Source organism: Amblyomma maculatum, chromosome 10 (genome assembly GCF_055883805.1).
Source record: "Amblyomma maculatum isolate TAMU_Amacu chromosome 10, ASM5588380v1, whole genome shotgun sequence".
Taxonomy (NCBI): domain Eukaryota; kingdom Metazoa; phylum Arthropoda; class Arachnida; order Ixodida; family Ixodidae; genus Amblyomma; species Amblyomma maculatum.
Window position 1 is genome coordinate 164,943,270 of NC_139353.1, and position 22,635 is coordinate 164,965,904.

General features: G+C 51.0%; 1 protein-coding gene across 1 annotated transcript in view; it reads right to left on the reverse strand.

The window, feature by feature from the left end:
• The window catches only part of LOC146177841 (galactosylceramide sulfotransferase-like), a 247,093-nt gene that overhangs the window by 86,477 nt on the left and 137,981 nt on the right, over positions 1–22,635 (reverse strand). The gene's annotated exons all lie outside the window — the stretch shown is intronic.

Below are 22,635 nucleotides of genomic sequence, written 5' to 3' on the forward strand. Positions count from 1 at the left end.
ACATATTGGCTGGAATAGGAAGTATACTGAGTTTCATGGCTTCTGGAGGGGAAGGAGTTGGCACAGGGACTGACTGGATGGGGGATTGTTAGCCTGGTTTAGAAGCCAGCGTCCATGAACTGTGCCGTAGAGGCGAGCTATCTGTCGGTCACGGTGAAGGGAAAGGAGACTGCGAAGGGGATGAAAAAGCCCGAGGGCATATTCCCATAACCACTTATCGGTGGAAGTCGTTATGGGAAAATTAACAGCAGCGTTTTAAAGGCTGTGACGAGCTGTTGCAAGTGTGTCTAGCTAGCCTTGGGTGAATGAAAGATATAGTATAAAGTAAACGAATTTGTTAAGAGCCAGCGTCTGAGCCAGTCGACAGGCGTGAGCTTTCCTCAGGCCAGAGGACCGTTCACAACTCGGCGAAGTAAATGGGTGACGGACGGACAGGTAGCAACAGCCGCATGGAGAGCCCACGAATGTCTGGTGGTATACGAAGAACGCGGCATTCAGAAACTTTGGAGATATAAGAGCCGCCCAAGGTAAGGGTTATCAGTGAGTTGTGAGCTCGTTGATAAGCAGAGTGAGTCAAAAGTAGGAGTTCTGACTTCTCGGGCGCAGGGGACAGGCCTGCATGGTCAAGAAAGCAAGAAATAATATTCATTCCCTGCTGAATGGTGTCTTGGACGTGACCAGCAGATCCGCGCGAGCATCACAGTGTGATGTCGTCATTGTAAAAAAACTGCTGAAGATCGGGAATAGACAACTGAACTGCGAGAGGAGCCATGGCGATATTAAAAAGGGGGGGGGGGGGAGGTAAATGAACGGCACCCTGCGGGGTACCCCGGATGAGACGGCGGGGTGAAGAAGTGAAGTTCAGTGCTCGGAAAGTGGTCTCGCGATTCGAAAGAAAATTTCGAATGTATTTATACATGCTGGAGCCGCAGCCGGTGCTGGAAAGGCAGGTAAGAATAAGGTCATGGGAGACGCAATCGAATGCCTTGCGGACATCGACGGTGATCAGGGCGTGAACCTGAGAGCTACCACAGGTGAAGAAAGTATGGTGAAGTATGAGGAAAAGGTCCTGTGCAGATACGCGGGAACGAAAACCAATTAGGGTATGAGGGAGCGAGTTCAAAACCTCTAACTGCTTATCAAGCTTAATCGAACGCCATTATTTCCATCGTCTTGCCGACACAGGAGGTCAGAGAAACGGGCCGGAGATTTGAAAGGGCTGGAGGCTTACTAGGTTTAGAAATGAGAGAAAAATTAGTGAGGAAGTCCAGGACGATGGCAGAGAGCCTTCTTCCCAGGCGGTGTTACAGAGATTGAGAAGGTGCTCTTTTGCGTTATCGGGAAGATTGCGAAGAGCGAAGTGATTCCATTATCACCGGGAGCCGACCGAGTGACTTTAGCAAGAAGTGCAGCTTCAAGCTCGCGCAGTGTAAAAGGGGAATCGAGGTCATTGCTTGGCACAGCCTGTGTATTCAGGGTAACAGGGAGATAAAGATATTCAAGGGTTTTGAAAACCTCATGGGAAGAATTTGTGGTTAGGGCTTTAGCAAGAGTCGGGGCAGGGGCAGGGGTAGCACCAAGGAGGGTTTGAAAAAGAGTCTAGGTTGATTTCTTATGGAGTGCCGTGTCAAGATCGTTGCATAGGGTATTCCAACGAGAATCCTCAAGCGTAGCACACTATGTCGCGATATCGTCTCGCAACTTTGAAAGCGTAGTCTGCAGTTGGATGTTGCGGGGTTGCAGTCTGGCTCTTCGGAGAAGCTTTTGATGAGATGGGGGTCGGGGTCAGAAGTGGGATATGCAGCTGTCTCCATGCAAGTAGAGGATGAAGCCGCTTGGAGAAGGGCATTAGTCCACCCCTAATAGGAAGTGAAGGAGGCAGAAGAGAGGAGACAGCGAAAGGCCTGCCACTCAGTATGTCGAATGTGCTGCTTGCGAGTGGGTATCCGAAGAGGAACGGAGATGAAAATAATATAGTGGTCACTAAGAAGGGTATCGGCAATGGCTTACCACTGAGGTGATATAGGACCAGAACCGTAAGTGAGGTCAGGGGCTGTGTGGCATTGGGAGAAGGTGCCCGCCCTAGTGGGTACTCCGGGGAGGTTGTGGAGAGTGAGATGAGCTTGCTGGGCCATGGAGTGGAGTAGACGGGACACGAAAAGTCAGCGGATAACCCAATAGTGTGTGCGGGGCATTAAAATCGCCTCAGAGAAGTATAGCCGTATGAGAGGGCAATGTGTTAAAAAATTTACCTAGGGCCAAGAAGTGTGGCGTGAGTGGGGAGATTGTAGAAGGGCAACAGTGCCAGGCTGAGGTTAGCCTGAGGAAGATAGTAGAGGGTACCCACTAGGTAGTATCGGAGTGATGAAGGAATTTCAAGGGCTGCTACCGAGAGGATAGAAGGAACGTGGATAGAACAGAGGGGGTTAGTAGCTATAGAGTGAAATGCCCGGTAGCCAGGGACATTAAAGGAGCAGCGAGTTTCCTGGAGGAGAAAGAAGTGGGGCAGAGAGGGGAGGCTAAGAAGATACTGTTGTAATGGAGTGTGGTTAGTATTGTGATTGCGACAGTTCCACTGAATTAATATATATTGAGGTTCTCCATGGTGACATCTAACTAAATTGATTGCGCTGTGAGGCCTTTGAGGACCTGTGACCGCATTCGTGGCCGAGTTGTTTGTACGCCCGTCTCGGCTGCGGGAGGTGGTCAGTTCAAAACCCGCCGCCGGACACCTACCGGCAAAATTGGGTACAAGCGTCCCCCGGCCCGGCGCCCGGCTCTCAGGGGTGTGCGTTTGGAAGAGGCTCTGCTAACCCTGCTCTGCTCCTTCGAGGACATAAAGTTTCGAACAACTAATGGCCTGCAAAGGCCTGGCTGACAAAAAAGGGCCACATAATGGGCTTTTGCCGCACAAGGCGGATTTATTGATGTCCGATTGCGGAACTGATCACTGCCACATCGGGGCAGCTGTTTGAAACCTATGACCTCGTTCCCTAACATTTCACTTCAAAGAGCCGTGCACCAGGCCGGGGGAAAGCTTGTACCCATTGAAAAGCCGATGGGTACCTGGTGGCACCGGGGATCGAACCTGGTACCTACCGAACACGAGGCGGATGCTCTACCACAAGGCCGCGCTTCAGTGGAAGCGCGTGCCATCACGCTTCTTTGGGGGAGGTGGAAGAGAATTCGTGATGATTTGCAGTGAAGTCTGAAAGGTTTAGATCAAATTAAGGATGCGTTCGAATTGAATGTTGACGTGAGTATTGAGGCTATTTAATTACTACAAATTTGGGAGATAGCCTCCTCATGCTGTTGGAGGCGGCGCTCAAGGTCAGACTGGTATTTGAGATAGTCAGCGACGACATTCTATATGATTCAGAATTTTGAATCTATTGTAGTGAGTAGCTGATTCATTCGAGCCTCAAGAGCATATAGGCGGTTATCGATGCTGTTGAGATCTTGTTTGCGGGGGCGAATGGCCACTTCCAAAATAGCCACACGGAGCTCGATGGTAAGAAAGCGTTCTTCAATAAAAGACGGAGGGGGGGGGGGGCGAGTGGGAAACGAGTGGCTGTGGAGATGATTGGAGAGAGTAACAAGGCTTGGTAATCAGACGCGTCGGAGATTGACGAGATGAAGAGAACCCGACCTGAAGCTGGGAAGGTGCCTGTGTTACTGCTGCGTAGGAACGAGAAGGGGCATAGAACGCATGCTCTGCAGGAGGAGGATAGCCATCGTTTATAGTAGGCTGCGGAGGAGCCGGCTGAGTGGCCTGGCGAAGGTGACACGCTGTTGGTAGGCGTTCTTGGCACACTCCTTGTTCTTCTGCTTACTCCATAAGGAGCAACAGTTAGCAATCAGCATGTTTTAGTATTTCTAGCGCAATTTAGAAAAAGCAGAGAGAGAGAAAGCCGTGCACCGCGCGCCGCAACAACAGCCGTCGTCCACCGCTTAAGCGGTGGCGGGTGCAATGACTGCCTACAACAATTCAAATTCGGCGACTAGCTAGCCCCCGCCGCAAGCGGCGTTGACCTACCGCCCCAACCCCGTAGGGCCAGGAACTGCCACCGAACCTGAAGCTGGGAAGGTGCCTGTGTTACTGCTGCGTAGGAACCGGGAGGAGAATAGAACGCATGCTCTGCAAGAGGAGGATAACCATCGTTTATCGTAAGCTGCAGAGGAGCCGGCTGAGTGGCCTGGCGAAGGTGACACGCTGTTGGTAGGCGTTCTTGGCACACTCCTCGTTTTCTGCAAATAGGGGCGAAAGTAGCATGCTCATTTGTCTGGCAGTGCCAGCACTAGGACTGAGTGCACTCGTAGACAAAGGGCGGCGGGGTGATGGGTGAAGTGCACTTGAGGCAGTTAGCAGTGGTACTAGAGCACTGATGTGCGCGGTGGCGTGATTCCGTTCTCTCAACGGTAGGGTCCTCTGAGTAACGTCAGCTGGCGACAGATCGCGGGAATATAGTAAAAATTTAATAAGGGTGCATTTAAAGCCGGCCATCCCAATCTCGAGACTGCGCGTACATGCAGGAACGCGGGGTTTGGCAGGATGGCATTTAAATGCTGCTCGAGGAAATTAAATAGTGCGGGGAATGACGGTACCAGCAAATGCAATTAGTACTGTTTCGGCGGGCCCCATCATGCGCGCGGTTACAATATTGGCTGTGTATGTCTAGGTCCCTCATGAGATTGGCGGTCGAAACGCCGCGTTCGACACCATGAATGACACCGAGGCAGAAAAGAGGAGGTTTGACAGGGTAGGGACGGACGTTCACGAGCTTACCGGAGAGGTTGATGCAGGTGAAATGCAATAGAAGGTTGTCAGTGAGGTTGCGTTTTCAGAAAGACCAGGTTCAGCACTGGATTCATCTCGAGGGTGAGGGCGTTACTGGAGCATTTAGAGAGGTTAGCAGCATCAGTTATACTTTTAATCAGCTCGTAGGGCCGGGTGCGGGGAGACATGGTGCCAGGCGGGAGCTGGAGCCCGACCGATATTACGTCCAGGCGAGATCTGGCACCGACCGTTTCCCAGCCGTCGTCGGGGTTGTTGTTGTTGTGGCTGAAGAAAGAAGGAAAAGAAATTACACGGGCCTGTTACTGGCTCTGTAGGTGAGCCACCTCCGCTGGCTCGTGCAGACAGAAGAGAAAATAGAGAAGAAAGAAAACGAAGAGGGAGAGAAAGATGCGCCCCGCAATAACAGCCGTCGTGGCGGGTGCAATGACGGCATACAACAGATAAAATTTCGGTGGCAGGCTAGCCCCCGCCGCAAGCGGCGGGATCCTACCTGTTCCAGCCCCATCAGGGGAGTAACATCTACCACCTCTTCGGCGATGGGGTGAAGTCCATGGTCGGGTGGAGTGCAGCAGCCGTGAGATCCAGCAGGTCAGAAGAGGCGCCTGCCGTCACTTCATGGAGAGGAGGCGAGAATGAAGCAGACGACGCAGCTGGCGGGCCATGAGGCGGCGGCGGGGCCCTTGAGTCGCGGGCCCGGGGGTGAGCGTCTGAGATGTATGGACGAGGGTCGTCGGTGATGCGGCGGGTGCAGCAGCCCCTTGCGGCTGGTGCAGGGTACGATCAGGCATGCCTTGAGATGCGGGCTCGGGGCATGCGTCTGGGATGCATAGGTAAGGTTCGGCGGCGATGAGGCGGGTGCAGCAGTTACCTGCGGCTGATGCAGGGTGCGGTCAGGCATGCCAGCAGTCTGCGTTCCTGTAGGCTTAGTGTGGCTTGGCGCCGCTTTAGTCCTCCTAGAAGTCCTGGCTAGATGGTCGAAGGCCTGACCTTGGTAAAGATGGTATCACCAGGTTCCTTGAAACGTTAGTAATCGCTTGATACGAGTCTAGAAGCAGACGGAGTCTGTCGTTAAGTGGTAGGGGCTGAAAGAACGGAGCCGGTGAAGAAACCGTGGCATGTTGATAGCGCCACCAAGAGGTTCCCCAGAGGGAGAGAAAGACGCACGCCGCAACAACAGCCATCATCCAAAACCGAAGTGGTTTCTAGTGCAATGAAGGCCTACAACAGATAAAAGTGTGGTGGCTGGATAGCCCCCGCCGCAAGCGGCACTGACCTACCGCCCCAACCAAACGTTGTGCCAGTCTGCCAGTCTCGCAATGCCATAAATTCACGGAATGAGAACGCGGTGCTAAAGTGGCTATCGCGTCTGCTATTATGGTGACGCTGAGCCTTTTCGTAATCATCTTTTATAGTACCCTTCTCGAACTAGCGTGGTTCCATCATACCCTTGAGTTGAGGTAAGGAATTGTTCGCAGGAAAGGAAAGGCGCAATATAAGTGACATTTGTCTCTGTGGACATGTGACACGCACAGTTAGGGAAGGGAGGAAGGCCGGAAGATGCATGGGATGTTTCGCCTAAGACTGTCAGGAATTATACAATAGGAATTTTGAGTTGGAACAGCGCATTTATCGCTACAACATTGCCTGCAATGATGTGCATGAGAATGCAGATTATGCGCATCAACTGTAAACATAACGAACACGCGCAAAGAACGAAACGAAAAGGACCAATGAACGAACGCTAACCTATTCTTTACGCTGTTCAGATGAGCCCATGCTATCTGCCTTACTATGTACTCTTGCTAAGCGGCAAGTCTCGCGCAGTGTACTATGCTATGGTAACCTAGTGCATGACCACGCGAGTAACTGACCGCTTGACTTTGACCTTTGGCTCTTACGTATCCCCATAAAGTATAAAAATGTTGGAGATCAAGTATAGGCGTGCAATGACGTCAGCTGAACACGTGGTGTCAGCAAAACCAAGCCAAGCAAAGCTTGACAAAGAGAAGGACAACAACGGCGATGAACCTACAACTGATTTAATGGAAGAAAGGATGACCATATATTGTCACGTAGCCGTTTAGACCCGTAACCAGAAGGTTGGTTTTTAATAGGGAGTTGACCTAGCAGGCACAGGAGAGCAGGTCCAGAGCACCGAGTGACAGCAGCCGACTTCAGCTTCTTCTCGAACGCCACGGGGCCACTTCTTCGAGTCCGCGCACGAGACTCTCGATGAGTAGCCGCCTAGCGGCTGCTGTTGCACAAGCTACATTACCCCCCTCTCTAAAAAAAATAAATGTCAACTGGATGAGTTCGAAAGCAGAGAGAGAAAAAATAAAGAAACATGCGGTAGGCGGTGCGCTAATTTTCTCGCGAAACGTACGGCTTCATGCGCACGACATGGACAACCTCGGGCTTCTGCTGGCGACGAGTAGACGAAAAACCGTCCGGAAGCACTTCGTATGTGACGTTGCTCAGCTGACGGAGCACTTTGTATGGGCCAAAGTAATGCTTCAGAAGTTTTTCGGATAGTCCCCGACGTCGAATCGGAGTCCAGAGCCACACTCTGTCGCCCGGTTCGAAAGTCACTACGCGGTGGCGGTGATCGTAACGCTGGGCGTCTCGACCTTGCTGATTCCGGATGCGTCCCCTCGCCAGCTGTCGTGCTTCTTCTGAGCGTTGAGTGAACTCCTCGGCGCTAACTTCGAGGTCACGGCCGTCGTGGGGCAACATGGCTTCGAGCATTGTTGAAACTTGGCGGCCTTACAATAAGGAGAACGGCGTCATTTGCGTTGTTTCCTGCAGTGCCGTGTTGTACGCAAACGTGACGTACGGCAGAACGTCATCCCAAGATCGATGTCCGACATCCACGTACATGGACATCATGTCGGCGAGAGTTTTGTTCAGACAGAACGTCTGATGGTAGGCGGTTGACCTGCGATGGGTAGTGCCGCTAACCTGCATGACAGATTCCAGTAGCTTGGCAGTGAAAGCAGTGCCTCGGTCCGTTATTATAACTGTCGGGGCACCGTGCCTCAGGACGATGCGTTCGATGAAAAATTTCGCTGCCTCGATTGCTGTACCGCGCTGGAGAACCTTCGTTTCAGCGTAACGCGTGAGGTAATCTGTAGCGACAATTATCCACCCGTTGCCCGAATCAGAAATTGGAAAAGGACCCAACAGATTCATGCCAACTTGTTCGAATGGGTATCTTGGCACTTGAGCAGGATGAAGTAAACCGGCTGGTTTCACAGGCGGTGTTTTCCGTCGCTGGCAATTATGGCATGTTCTCACGTAATGTCGTACTGCGGCCGCAAGGTTTGGCCAGTAATATTTCTTCTTAATTCGGGCCAGAGTTCGAGCATACCCGAGGTGACCCGCCGTGGGCTCGTCATGACATGCCTGTAAGATTTCTTCGCGAAGAGACTGGTACGACGAGGAGGTAATCTCTTCCCGTCGGATCTTGTATAAAATATTATTTCGCATGCAAAACGATGAATGCGTTCTGACGAAGAGACAGGGAACTTCTGTAGTGCGCGTTTCGATAAGTGGTGCGAGAGCCGGGTCGTCACGTTGCTGCTGCGAAACAGTGAGCGCGTCGACGGCTGCGGTAAGGGGGAAGTCTGGTTCTTCGTCTTCCCGCGCAGCCTCGACAGGTGAACGGGACAAGCAGTCAGCGTCGTTGTGCTGACGTCCAGACTTATAAACGATGGTCATGTCAAACTCCTGCAGTCGTAAACTCCATCGTGCAAGGCGTCCGGAGGGGTCTAGCAAGTTCGTTAACCAGCACAGAGAATGGTGGTCACTCACAACTCGAAAGTGCCGGCCATAAAGATAGGGTCGAAATTTCATCACCGCCCATGCAACAGCCAGACATTTTTTTTGCGGTGGTGGAATAGTTCGATTCGGCACGGGACAAAGTCCGGCTGGCGTGTGCGATAACTCGCTCGGCACCATCTTGCCACTGGACGAGTACAGCGCCTAGACCCACGTTGCTGGCATCTGTGTGGAGCCGAGTCTCGGCATTCGCATCGAAATGGGCAAGCACAGGTGTTGTCTACAAGCGGTGCCGTAACTCATCGAATGCCTTTTTCTGTTTGTCCGTCCAGGGGAAGGTGACATCATCCTGAGTGAGACGTGTGAACGGAGCGGCAATGCGTGAAAAGTTTTCAATAAACCTGCGGTACTAAGCGCAGAGGCCCAAGAAACGGCGAACTGTCTTCTTGTTACATGGAGTAGGGAATTTGGTGACAGCTGTTGCTTTAGCGGGATCAGGACGAACTCCTCGATGGCTGACGACGTGGCCCAAGAACAGGAGCTCTTCATAACCAAAGTGACACTTTTGGGGTTTTAACGTGATGCGGGCAGATCTGATAGCCCGTAGCACAGCGGAGAGATATTGGAGGTGTTCCTAGAACGTTGGTGAAAACACAACAACGTCGTCCAGGTAGACTACACACATCTACCATTTAAGACTAGATAGATCTGCGTCCATCATTCGCTGAAATGTCACTGGAGCGGAGCATAATCCGTAAGGTAGGACTTTGAATTCATAAAGTTCATCGGGCGTGACAAACGCTGTCTTCTCGCGATCACGTTCATCGATTTCGATCTGCCAGTAACCGCTATTAAGATCAAGCGATGAAAAGTAGCGCGCGTGGCGCAGCCGGTCTAATGAGTCATCAATGCGTGGCAGCGGGTAGACGTCTTTTTTGTGACCTGATTGAGCTTACTGAAGTCCACACAGAACCTTAAACTTCCTTCTTTCTTCTTAACAAGGACAACAGGCGAAGCCCAGGGACTCCTCGATGGCTGCATGACACCGTCATTTAACATCTCGTCCACCTGTTGAGCAATGACTTCGCGTTCCCGCGGTGACACTGGGTAGGGGTTCTGTCGGACTGGCCCGGTGCGGTCGTCGGTTATTATGCGGTGCTTGGTCAAGGGCGTCTGTTTAACCGCGGAGGCGGATGAGAAGCAGTCTTGAAACTGAGAGTAGCCTGACGAGTCTGTCCTTCTCTGTTGGTGATAGAGCGGGATTCATTTCAGGGTCGAAGTTGGGCGTTTGGCTGGCGGACGTGTTGGTCTCAAGAACAAAGCAGTCGTGGGCTGTTTCTGCGACACCTTCAAAGTAGGCTACCGTGGTGCCTCTAGCAATGCGTTGCCGTTCGTTCCCGAAGTTCATAATCAGCACGCGAGCTAGACCATTAGTCAGATGAACTATACCACGTGCAACACAGATTCCATGATGTAACAGAAGCACAGGACTGGTCGTCGCACCTGACTGTGACGAGAGCAGACGAACGTGGCGGCATGGATACATCCGCGTCAACAATGCGTAAAGGTGCGTGGCGTCGTTCGGAGTCAGCGGTCATCGTTGCAGGCATCAGGCATCTAAAACGTGACAGTACGGCGAGGAACATTAATAATAGCCCCATGCTCGCGTAAAAAGTTCATGCCGAGTATGAAGTCTTTGCAGCAGTGCGGCAGGATAACAAAAACGGCTACAAAGGCTGAATCGGCGATAGTTACTCGGGCAGTGCATCGTCCGATCGGCTTCATAAGGTGACCGCCAGCAGTACGAATTTGCGGCTCCAGCCATTCAGTTTTCACCTTGGAGAGCCGATCTGCGAAATTATTGCTTATTATTGAGAAGTCTGCTCCGGTGTCTAATAAAGCGGTAACTTGGTGTCCGTCGACGAGAACGGAAAGGTCGGCGCTAACAACGTGATCGGCTTGAGGTTGACTGGGAGTTTCGGGTTCATGCGGAGGCGGAGGCATCGTAGTGACAGCATCGGGCTGAGTCGTCTTCGGGACATCACTTCCGTTCGTCAGGAACCTGCCCCCCTGAGGTCGCCGCCTCCAGTTTCCCCGGTGTGGGCCTGGCGACCGGCGCCTCGGCACATCATTAAACTCACGGCGGCCGGTTGACGAGTAGCGCACGGGAGAAGACTGTGTACTGTAGCTCGAAGAGGTTGCACGGGCTGCTAGATATTCTTCGATTTCTGGAGGGGCGTTCGCCGACCCGGGGACGCGGGGAATCACGAGCGAAACCTGAAGACCGAGTTCACGATATGGACAACGACGGTACAAGCGGCTGGGTTCTCCGCAGTGGTAGCACAGCGGCCGTTGGCGAGGAGTGCGCCAGACGTCTGCCTTCCGAACCGGTTGCTGCATGACGGGGCTCTGCTGGAATGGCGGCTGGTAGGAAGGCTGGTAGAATATTGGCTGAGGAGCGGACGGCTGCATGACGAGGCTCTGCTGGGATGGCGGCTGGTAGGAAGGTTGGTAGAACGGTGGCTGTAGAGTGGGCAGCGGCTGTGCTTCGAAACGAAGCTGTTGCGTAGGAGGCACTGCAGGCCGACGAAGAGCCGCTGCATAGTTCATAGAACGTGGCTCCGATAGTGACTCAGGCGGTGAAAATGTTTGACGGATTTCTTCACGCACGGCTTCGGCGACAGCCGCGGCAGTCGGGTTAGGCGATCCAAGATTGAACTTGAGGAGCTAAACTACCTCGAGGATCAGCTCACGAGAGAGAGTGATCGCCAGTGGACCCGTTCAATGTGGCCATACTACTGAAGGGCTGACCAGGCTGAAGGGCAGACTCCGTGCGCCGGTATCGTTGCTGCAGGGCTCGCTCAATGAGGGTAGCTTCATTGATGAAGTCCGCAAAGGTTCGAGGTGGACGGCGAACCAGACCAGCGAAGAGGGATTCTTTTACGCCCTGCATCAGGTGGCGCAACTTCACTGATTCCGTCATGCCGGGATCAGCCCGTCGGCAAAGACGGGTCACGTCCTCGGCGAACATGGCCATGCTTTCGTTAGGTAGTTGCACACGAGCTATTAGGAGGCGGCGTGCGCGATCACGGCGGTCGTGGCTGGCAAAGGTTTCCCGCAGCTGCTGGCGAAAGGAATCCCAGTTTTGAAGACTGGCCTCCCTATTCTCATACCACGTTTTAGCACAGTCCTCAAGCACGAAATATGCATTGCGCAACTTCTGAGTCGGGTTCCACTGATTAAATTGCGCCATTCGCCCGAACTGGTCGATCCAGTCGTCGACATCTTCCCCAGTACCACCATGAAAACTGGGGGGCGTACGAGTCTGCTGAAACAGCAACTGATGCTGACTTGCCTGGGCAATTGCAGAAGTCTCGAACTGCTGGTCAGTTGGCGTCGGTTCAGGTAGAGGAGCGAATTCCGGTGCCAGATCCCGGAGGCGACGGCTGCAGTGATGAACGGGTGTAATGGCGAAAGTTGGGCGAGTTAGTTAACATTCATGATGGAAAATAGCGCGAAAGTACACGAAGGACGGAAGAAAGTAAGACACACTTGTCCGTGCGCTTGTCCGTGTCTTACTTCCTTCCGTCCTTCGTGTACTTTCGTGCTATTTTCCATCATGAACGGGTGTAAGCACGAGCGGAAGCCGGTTGGGACTCGATGAGCGGCTGCGAGAGGCCCGAGACATGTAGTTCAAGGCCTCACCTCCACCAGTGTCACGTAGCCGTTTAGGCCCGTAACCATAAGGTTGGTTTTTAATAGGGGGTTGACCTAGCAGGCACAGGAGAGCAGGTCCAGAGCACCGAGTGACAGCAGCCGACTTCTGCTTCTTCTCGAACGCCACGGGGCCACTTCTTAGAGTCCGCGCACGAGGCTCTCGATGAGCAGCCGCCTAGCGGCTGCTGTTGCACACGCTACAATATATACATACAGTTGCTGGACGCCCATGCGCATAGTCAAATTTGATGCTGTGAAAAATTATATAAAACAAATGTAAAAACAAGCCCCATCGCACGCACGTGTTGAACTTGCCGACACACTGTCGATTGTGTAGCATGGCCATCTCATTCACTGTCAACGCTAAAGACGTCTTACTTATAGAAAAATTTGCTTCCTGTTAATATGAATGGTCTCGGCGTGTTCCTTAGTAGTCTGGTCGTTGTGAAGAATAATATATCAGTTTCGACAAAAAAAAGATGCACATTCACACGCATTACAATGTTTTGCCAAATTAGTTTCATGACTGTGCATGTTCCTTCAGCCTAATGTTATTACAACGACCCTTCTGCCCAATGCATGTACGTACGACCACAAGACAAAGGAGTTTGATATACAGCGCCCGTTCTGCAACTAATGAAATTGTTGGCGTGATTGACCTGGCTTGAGTTCTTGCTTGTGGTGCCCTCCAGTTTTCTTTGCTTCCTCTACGGTGGCTAGATGGGTAGGTGTGCCGACCGGCAGGGCACAAAGCGTAGTTCCGCGTGCCTCCGCTTCAAGACGACGAAACTGGCGCTGCTGTTCTCCGCCCGGTGCTCACCGGCGGATCGTCTGCTACTTGTCGCAATCGCATCGCGCGTTTTGTTAACCTCATTTTTGTTTAAAAACCTTACTTATTACTTGCGTTATCAGTCAAAATAGTAGCTGAAACTGAGACTTTTGCGGTCTGGCATTGAAACAATAAACAGATGACACTAGCTACCTGTTTTCTCGTCTGTTTGCTGTCTGTCATCGTCCACATGCAAGCGCCGTAGCGGAGCAGGCGCTGCGCTTTTTGTGAGAAGTGATCGGAATGAAGACCAAAAAGGACACAACTTGTTTCGCACCCTTCTGCAAATCCGGCTACAAGTCATCGAGGAAAGGACTGAAAGTCTCGCTGTTTTCGGCGCCGCGGGATCCCGAACTGTTCAAAGGTGGGAGCTTGCTCTTCATCGTGCCGACAAGAGGTTGCAGCCACACTCCGTTGTGTGTGAGCGGCATTTTGACCAAGAGTGTTTCGAACGGGATTACGGACATATGATAGAAGGCAACGTTGTTAGCCTCCCACGTTCTCACCCACGATTGACGAAAGATGCCGTGCCTTCTGGCCTGCCCGATGCTCCTGCTTACCTGTCAAGAAAGGTGACCGCGAAACGAAAGACGAAGAATTCCACAGGCTGCCGCCCAACCAAGACTGCCAGAAATAACAGCCACGACCTTGAGACAGTGCCGGAAGATCCAGTACTTTCAAGCTCCAGTGAAGGTATCTCTCCGTCTGTAACCGAAGTGTCACCTCGTCCGGTTGACATTGACTTCACTACCTGCACGGTATCCCACAGCGGCTGGACACATCACTCTATTGAAGATTCTGGCGCCTCTGCGTTCTCGACTTGCAGAAAAAGCGGACAGAGCATCGTTCTGGTGAAAGTAATACTCCTGGAGCACTGTGCGTCAAAACTGCGAGCCACCGTGTCCGTGCAAGGCGCCGTAACACAGAAGCTGGATTTGGAAACTCGTGAACAGGTTCGGGACCTTTTGGCTGACGTGGATGCCATGATTCCATGTCAGGGCATAAAATGCAATGACCAACTTGACACCGTCCTCGCGAAATCCAAGAATATAAGAATCCACGGAAACACAACATTCAGCTCCAAATGCGTCGGCATCGCCACAAGTCAAGGAGACTCCTGTTTGCACTGCCGATACGGAAAAAAGTTGCTCCTAAATCAGCTGTCGTACAAAAGAACAAAGGACCGGAGGTCGAGGGAGCGCGAAAAGAAGATAAAGCTTGTAACCGCAAAGTTCAAGAGACTGAAGCGAAATATGTTTACTCTTGAGACAAAACTGGAAGAGATGAGGAAGAAGAACTCAAAACTAGAAAGCTGCGCGATCATGTCAAGAATAGAAAATTTGCCAGTAAGACAACAGTCACAAGTCATGGCCTGTTTAAATGCTTCAAAGCGGAAAGGCACGAAGGGTTTTAAGTACCAGCGCGAGTGGCTGCTCGAATGCTTGATAATGCGGATGAGGAGCAAACGGTTTTTGTGAGCACCTTCGCAAGGAGAAGATCATGCTGCTACCCGGCAGAACGTGTCTCCAACGGTACCGGCGCAGATTTCGAAGCGGATTCGGCTTCAACAAACGGGTGTTTGCTGCCTTGAAGGAAAAATGCATATGCATGACGGAGCAGCAACGTCATGGCGGCATTATGATGGATGAAATTAAACTGTCCGAGAACCTGACGGTCAGTCACTACGGGAAAGTGAACGGTTTGGTGGACCTCGAAAAATTTTCATCTAGCTCCAGCTCACAATTGGCGGATCACGCCCTAGTTATTCTCTTCCAACCATTCACGGGAAAGTGGCACCAGGTGCTTGGCCCTTTTTGCCTCGAAGGGGAACGTGAAAGCTCATGTGCTAGTAAAAATTACGGTGGAGGGTGTGATAATGGCAGAAAACGCCTCACTTATTGTGGATTTCATAACAACAGACGCTGCTAGCTGGATCGTTCCATGTGGCGTATTTTTGGAATTTCTGGGAAAGCAGGACAAGTTGTCTGCAAGTCGCCGCACCCTGTGGACAAGAACCGCTCCTTGCACTTCGTCTCTGATTTTTGCCATTTGGTGAAGAATGTAAGAAATAGCTTGCTCCAGCACCCTTTAACAACTCCTCAGGGCGTAGCATCCATCAGTCACGTTGATGCCGCATGGCAGCTAGATCAACGTAGCCATGTCGGCTTGAAGGCAATGCCCAGGGTGCACAAAGCTGTTGTAAAGCCCGACACATTCGAGAAGATGCGCGTAAATTATGCGTTTCGCTTGTTCTCTGATGATGTCCGGCGTGGTCTTATCACGTATAGACAGCAGATTGAGCACAACCACGGTTCAGTTCACGCGACCGATGAACTTGTCAAATTGATGCAGGAGATCATCAGCATCATGACTTCAAGATTTCCAGCTGTCGCCCTCCGCCCGAACTCTGCGAAAGCTCGGCGACTTCGTGACTTCCTCACCTATCTTGATGAGTGGCAACGCTGTGCTCAGAAGGAGGGATTCTTGTCAGGGAGCACTGCAGAAGGCCTCCGAGTCACGCTTTCGAGCACTCTTTGCCTCTTGGATTATCTGTCGTCCAAAATAGGCTACAGGTACTTAATGACCACCAGACTAAGCCAAGACACCTTGGGGCAACTGTTTGGGGTTTTGCGACAAATGACAGGAAGTAACGACCATCCAACCCCCGTTCAGTTCTTGATCTCCATAAACACTCTGGAGTTCATGAACTTGGCCAAGTCACCTGATCATGGGAATGTTTCACCCGGTCTACTATGCAGCTTGCTTGACCGATAATGTCATAGCAAAAGCAGAGACCCAGCAGAGGTATGTGGACGACTTACTGGACATAGGGAATCTGCAGGCGGCACACGAAATGCTCAGCGCTTGCCAGCTTGACAACGACCACAGCAGCCTGTCGGTAGGAAAAAGTGATTCGCGGCTGATTTTCTATTTGGCAGGATACGTGGCGCGAAAGTTTCTTTCAAAGACTAAATGTGCCGATTGTGCCACTGTTTTGCTGGCATCGCCAGAAGCTCCCCTTCCGCCTGTGGCTGCTCTCACAGCCCACGTAAGCATGTTGAACATAATATTCTCATCTGATGCTTTGAACAGTCTCGTGACATCTCTCGAGGAGACCTTCAGTCACTGCTTCACAGTCACTGAACTGAGGCGAGAAAGTCTCGCAGACTTCGCCTCTTTTCTGCAGCTCAAACCTCCGCCTATGATCGGTTGTGAGGAGCATAAAATTGAGATCACTAACAGCATCGTCAAGTTTTACTCTATCATGCGCCTCCACTTCTTAATCAAGAGCAAGAACCTGGCCCATGAAAAGGCGCAAAAAAAAAAAGAAAACACCTGAAATTGAGACGCGTGCTTTGAACGCATAGGCATGATTTTGGGGTGTGTTACTTCACTGACTCAAAAACACTAATGTCTGCATGTCATTTATTGCACTTTCAAAAGTTCAGCTAGAAGATACCGTTTTGCAATACAAGCTTATGCACTCGTTTTATTTTATTTATTCGCAAAGTCTGCTAACGCCCATGCACACGCATAAATCACAGCTGAGCACTGTGTTAATATATATTCGCGTTGCCTTGTGTTGGCGTGGAACATTTAATGAAAAAAAAATTAAAAACGAGGAAGTGACATAACAGTGTTTGGAATTGCTTGCCTGAAAAATCGGGAACGCAGCAAACATGCTGTACGTAAATAAAAAACAGCCTTAAACTCGGCTCCCCTGCCTTTGTAATATATTTACATCCCTTCCCTATTCCCGTAAGACAGCTTGTTTGCAATAAACTCATTTGCACTTGGAAAAAAGCGAAGCGAGTCGCTTTCTGTCACGCGTGGCGACGGCCGGAGGAAACGCTCATGAACCGGGCTTTCGCTGGTGGCGCCACTGCGGCGTCATGAAGGAAAGGCACGCGTTACCCCCGCCGGTCGGCACGCCTACCCATCTAGACACCGTACTTCCTCTACCTTGGCCATCTTATGAGGGGCGAAATACCACACCTGAACGCAATATTTTGCCCCTAATATTTTTAAACTATGCGACAATGCATGTATATAAGGCACGACGGCAATTTTCTTTCTTCGTTCTTTTTCTGTAGCTGTCCGGAACGTTTCAGAGTACGCAGAAATTTATCGGCCCTATAGCTACAAGCACTGCCACTGGATAACCAACTTCCCTGAATCTATTGGCTTGTTATTCAAGGTTATTAAGCATTCAGGGAGCACAAGATCATTTTAGAACTATGCCAAAACAACCTATTATTATTCCGGACTTAACAAGTTGGAATGAAAGGACTTGTATTTTTTTACCTCCATGCTTAGAAAAAACTGGAAGTAGGAAGAGGAGAACGATGAGGATGAGGAAAGGCAGGGAGGTTAACCGGTAAGAGAGAGAGAGAGAGAGAAAACTTTTAATGAGCATAATAATCATCAACAATTCGCAGGAGCTGTGTGGTCGGTGCCCCTAGTCTAGGGCTCCCCTGGCAGCAGCTGACTTGCGGACTAGCTGGATAATCCAGGCTCGCTGGTCCAGGTTGTCGCTGGTCAGGGCCGCCTCCCACTGCTCGTGTGTCGGGCATGGCACTAGTAACGTTGGGTCAGGTTTGTCCTGGCATTCCCAAAAGATGTGATAGAGTGTGGGGCTTGCACCGCACCAAGGACAGTAACTCGTGTATTTTGTTGGGCTTATCTTATTTAAAATGTGAAGATTAGGGAATGTGTTTGTTTGTATTTTTCTCCAGTCTATAGCGCCCGAGGAAGGAAGTTGTTTGTGTGGTGGTGAGAAAATTCTTCTTTCAAACCGTAGGTGTTCCAGCCTGTCGCCGTAGGGTCCTAGGAGAGGGGTGGGGTAGGGATGGGGATCCGCCCGGTTTGTGAGAGCTCGGGCTAGATCATTCGCTACCTCATTTCCTTCTAGGCCTTCGTGTCCAGGTGTCCATGTAATTGTGTGCGTCTGGGAGATGGAACGTAATATTGCACACGCTCTTCTGTGAGGTTTTCCGGCCAGGTAGTCCCTGCAGGCTGGTTGGGAGTCCGTCACTACGTGTGATGTCTTGTGTTTTTATGGTGACGGCTATTGCAGTGATTCCGCTTCCGCAGGATCCTTGGCATAGATCGAAGCCTGAATAATTGGCCTCTTCTGGTGGTCAACTGCAGCTATTGTGAATTTGCCAGGCTCGCCGTAAGCCCCTATGTCCACGTAAACAACTTCCGCGTCTTTAGACAATTGTTTTTCCAATGATTTGACTCTGGCTTTCCTTCGAACCTTCTGTAACTCATGGTGCATGTGCTTGGGTATCGGGTCCACATAGATGTTTCTTGTGGATGTCGGAATTTGTGATTTGATCTCAGATGTTCTTAGTGTCTGCCATAGCCCTAGTTTTGACAGGATTTCCCTAGCCGCCTGCGTTGTTGTTAGGCGTTGTTTCTGACTCTCTAGAACCGCCTCCTTGAGTTCCTCGAAGTTGTTGTGCACTCCGAGTGCCCAAAGACGTTATGTTGATGTTGTTGGCGGGAGGTTTAGGGCCGTTTCATAGGCTCCTCTTATGATAGTGCCAATGGCCCTTTTATCAGTGATTCTAATTTCGTGATATGGGAGCCCGTAGGTAATCCTGCTAACAACTAGGGCTTGTACAAGGCGGAGGGTGTCCTCTTCCCTCATCCCTTTCCGGTGCCAGGTCACCCTTCTAATCATTCTGGAAATTTGGTTGACTGTGGTTTTGAGTGTTTTGAATGTATAATCCACTCTCAAATTGCTTTGCAACCACAGCCCCAAAACTCTGATCTTGTCCTTCTCTTAAATTGTCTGGTCTCCTAGAGAGAGCTGAATTTCTCCTGGGGACTTGTAATTTCTTCTGTGTAGCCTGATAAGTTCGGATTTTTCTGGGGAGCATTGAAGACCGCTCTCCCCGGCAAATTCCTCGACTAGGTCTATAGCGGCTTGCAGAGCTTCTTTTTGCGCTTCTTCTTTACTGGCGTTCTAGGCATAACCCACTTTTATACCGGGAGCACGCGATGCCGGCAGGCGCTGTCTAGCTTCACGTGGTGAGCACTCCACGGCCGCGCGCGCACACGCAGTGCAGAACCCTTTCCCGGTACAGTAATCTAAACATTCTACTAACTGTCGCAGCATTGCAAACAAATATGATGCACTCTCCAGCCTCATTCTTTCTTCAAGCCTTACATTGTAATCGGTACCTCATCGTGGCTTGACGAAACAGTTAAAAACAGGCAAGTTTTCCCCCTGGCTTTTACGGTTTACAGGTGAGATTGAGAAAGGGATGGTGGTGGTGTTTTCCCTTTACTTGATAAATGCCTCCCAAGTGTTATATAGGCACGCGATTCGCCGCTGCGAAACGCCTGCCTATAGCTCAATTATTGACTTTGAAACTTAGCGATTTCAAGCCAGTCTGCCTGGTGCCACACATATTGCATTTGGCACATTCTATCGTAGCCCTAGCTGTAGCAGTCTAGGTAGTTCTATTTTCCTCTCTCTTGCCCTCCAAAATCAAACGACACCGTGACTTTAATATGCCTTGCGTGCGTTGGGTGCACAGGTACCACGTTTTGTCCTCTCTGCGGCACCTCAAATGAATTTAGTGATATGTTCACTGTCAGCGGCCTTTATCAGTTCGTGAACTTTCCCACAAGACGATGCGGTGACAGCGTTTCCACACATGGCCTGATATTCTCAAACTCTGAGAGGCTGGTGGGATCCCTTATACCCTTGCCCGGTATAGTGGCCGTGATGCTGTATTGGCAGAAATTTCCTGCTTGCGCTGGTCACCATTAAAGCCTTGACACGTAAAGTGTTCTTTTTCAGAACGGTAATTATGGTTTAATTACGTACTACCTTGCTAGACTTCTCTAACACTTCTGATATTATTGAGCTATCGGTGCTTCTTAGGAACAGATTATTATTTCAAACCGACAATAACGTACCAACCAAATTATTATTTTGTACAGAGGTGCATAGCAAACCATGGTTATCTCTTGAAATCAGGCACCTCCTGAATCAACAAGGCAGCCTTTTCGACGGCAACCGCCGGCTTGCGGAAGGCAACCGCCGGCATGCGGCCTTATCACTGTGGTACTGGCACCCATATCAATTCTGTTTGTTAATGCTCGGTGTGGTGAGACGCATCTTTATCAGTTTCATTGTTGCGCAAGATGCGCCGAGATCTGTCTCGAAGATTCCGGCCACTCTCGTGTGTTTCTACATTATTCCAGTGTGTGCTAGTGACAGTTTGCGACGTTATCTAGATGGTTCTGAGCCGCCTTTAAACTGAGCGTTGATGTGTGCGGCAGGCATTCTTAGTTTGACGATCGACGAGCATGTTTATTCTTTCTGCTGTCGCCATCGAGCTGCCGTCAGACAGCTTGTCCTGGGCCCGTGCCATTCTCCGTAGGGTACTGGGAGCGGCCAGCGATGGGCACTCGAGACACCCCTCCCCCCCCCCCCCCCCCCGACCTGCCCAGCCGACGCCTCCCAAGGCGCACTGTTTCTTCATAGTGGCTTCGGAAGGAGCTTCGAGCCACGACGTCGTCATTACGCCGTCGAGGAAGTAAATGGTGCTGACGACGTGCTGTATCTGCAGCACCTCGGTGGCTTCAAGTACCTCGTGTGCGTGCGTGACACGCCACGAAGTTGTCAGTATCTGCAGCAGCACACCTCGGGAATCAACGCGTGCCGGTAGAACCGGAGGGCCCGCCGGTTGTCTTCGTCACAGTCTATCGACTGCACCCTTACGTGTCCGATGATGTGCTGATTGCAGCTCTGGCTCTGTACGGAAAACCCCGTGGTGTTCAACATGTGCATTTTAAGGACAACCCAAGCAAGTTCACGGGCACAAGGGTGGTCCGGTTAGAAATGCTCACCCCGGTACTGAACTTCATGATTTCCAAGGCTGCAAAGTTATGCTCGAGTACCGTGGTATGAAGCGGGCCTGCGCGAAGTGCAACTTGGTGGGCCACCTAGCGGCGGCTTGTAAGACATTGAGATGTGAACGCTGCGCCTTCTTCGGACACATGACAGAGGGCTGCACAGCGCAATGCAAACGATGCGGTGGGCGACATGCTACCGTCGACTGCACCCAGTGCAGGACATATTTAGTGGCGGTACAAGAACTACGAGCGGTTAGGCACGAACACACCACTATAAATGAGCCTAGCAGCGTTTACCTAGCTGACGCAACCAAGGCACTGCAGAGAGCCGAAACACCCCGTATCACTTGCTATAACTCACCAGTGGTTCGTGAAATCAACGAGCCGGCGGAGGATTCACCCCCGGAAAAGCTGGCGGCAGCGTTAGCCCCCGAGCGCGCATCACAAGCCGAAGCAAAACAGCAGCGACAAGAAAAGCCATTGGAAGTTTTGCGGCGCGAATGGGCGAGGCACTCTCCGATAAAAGCATCGCAACTAGTCCCGGCAACAATCCGATACAGGGTGAAAAAGCTAATAACCTCTCGCGCTCTTCATATTTCATGATCGATTCGTCGGCTGAGTCTGCAGCTGCGGAAAATGGGTCAATGATCCTGCAAGCACACCAACTCTGAGAAGGTGGGCGGATCAAGTGGATAGTGAGGACTTTTGTCCCAACTCATCAAGCAGCGCGTCCAACGACACAGGGTCTCCCGAGATTTACAGTCCATCCTCCTTAGCGTTCACGAACAGCCAGCCTACTTGTAGCCAACGCCAGCGGCCGCACAACTCATCAGCAAATGATAATGATGCGTCTGGGACATTTCGGACTCAAAAATAAAACCTAGTGTAAAGTCGCCCGAGCGGGTCAGTGCTGAGGGTGAGTTCTCCGACGAGATGTATTTTTGAATTTCAGATGGGCAGGATGGTACGCACATGCTCCTCTAATTCATGTTCCTTAACATACTAGCGCTCAACGGTCACGGTTTTCAGAACCCGGAAAAACAGCGTGAGGTTGTTCACTTAGCACGATCCCAGGAGATTGACTTACTTTTCCTACAGGAGCGTAATTTGCGTAAACAGCATGAAGTGCATAATTTTAATGACTGATTTTCTGTTAAGAGTTGCTTTTCATTTAGTTATTCCCAAAGTCGTGGTGTGGGGGTGGTCATTTTCAGGCGCAGTCGGCTGCATGGTAGTCATTGTGTCTTCGATACAGAGGGCAGAGTCATCGCGTTTGATTTTTTCTACGGCCTGCGGAAGATTCGTGTCAATAACGTGTACACGCCTGTAGACCACTCCCAATCGAACGACGTCGACGCCTCTCTTTCACCTTTTCTTGTGGAGAGTCACCCGTTCTTGTTTATGCGAGATTTTAATGGTGTTCTGTACCTATATAGACACAGACATACGCTCACTAAGAGAAGTCCAAGGGACAATGACGTCACTGTTGAGTTGCAGCGCATTATATCACAGTTTAACTTGCATGACGCGTGGTGTCATTGACATGGAGATTCTTTTGGCTTCAATCGGAAAGGCAGGCTAAGTTGCAGCAGACTTGATCGGGTCTATGTTTCTGACGAGCTTTTGACTACACTGG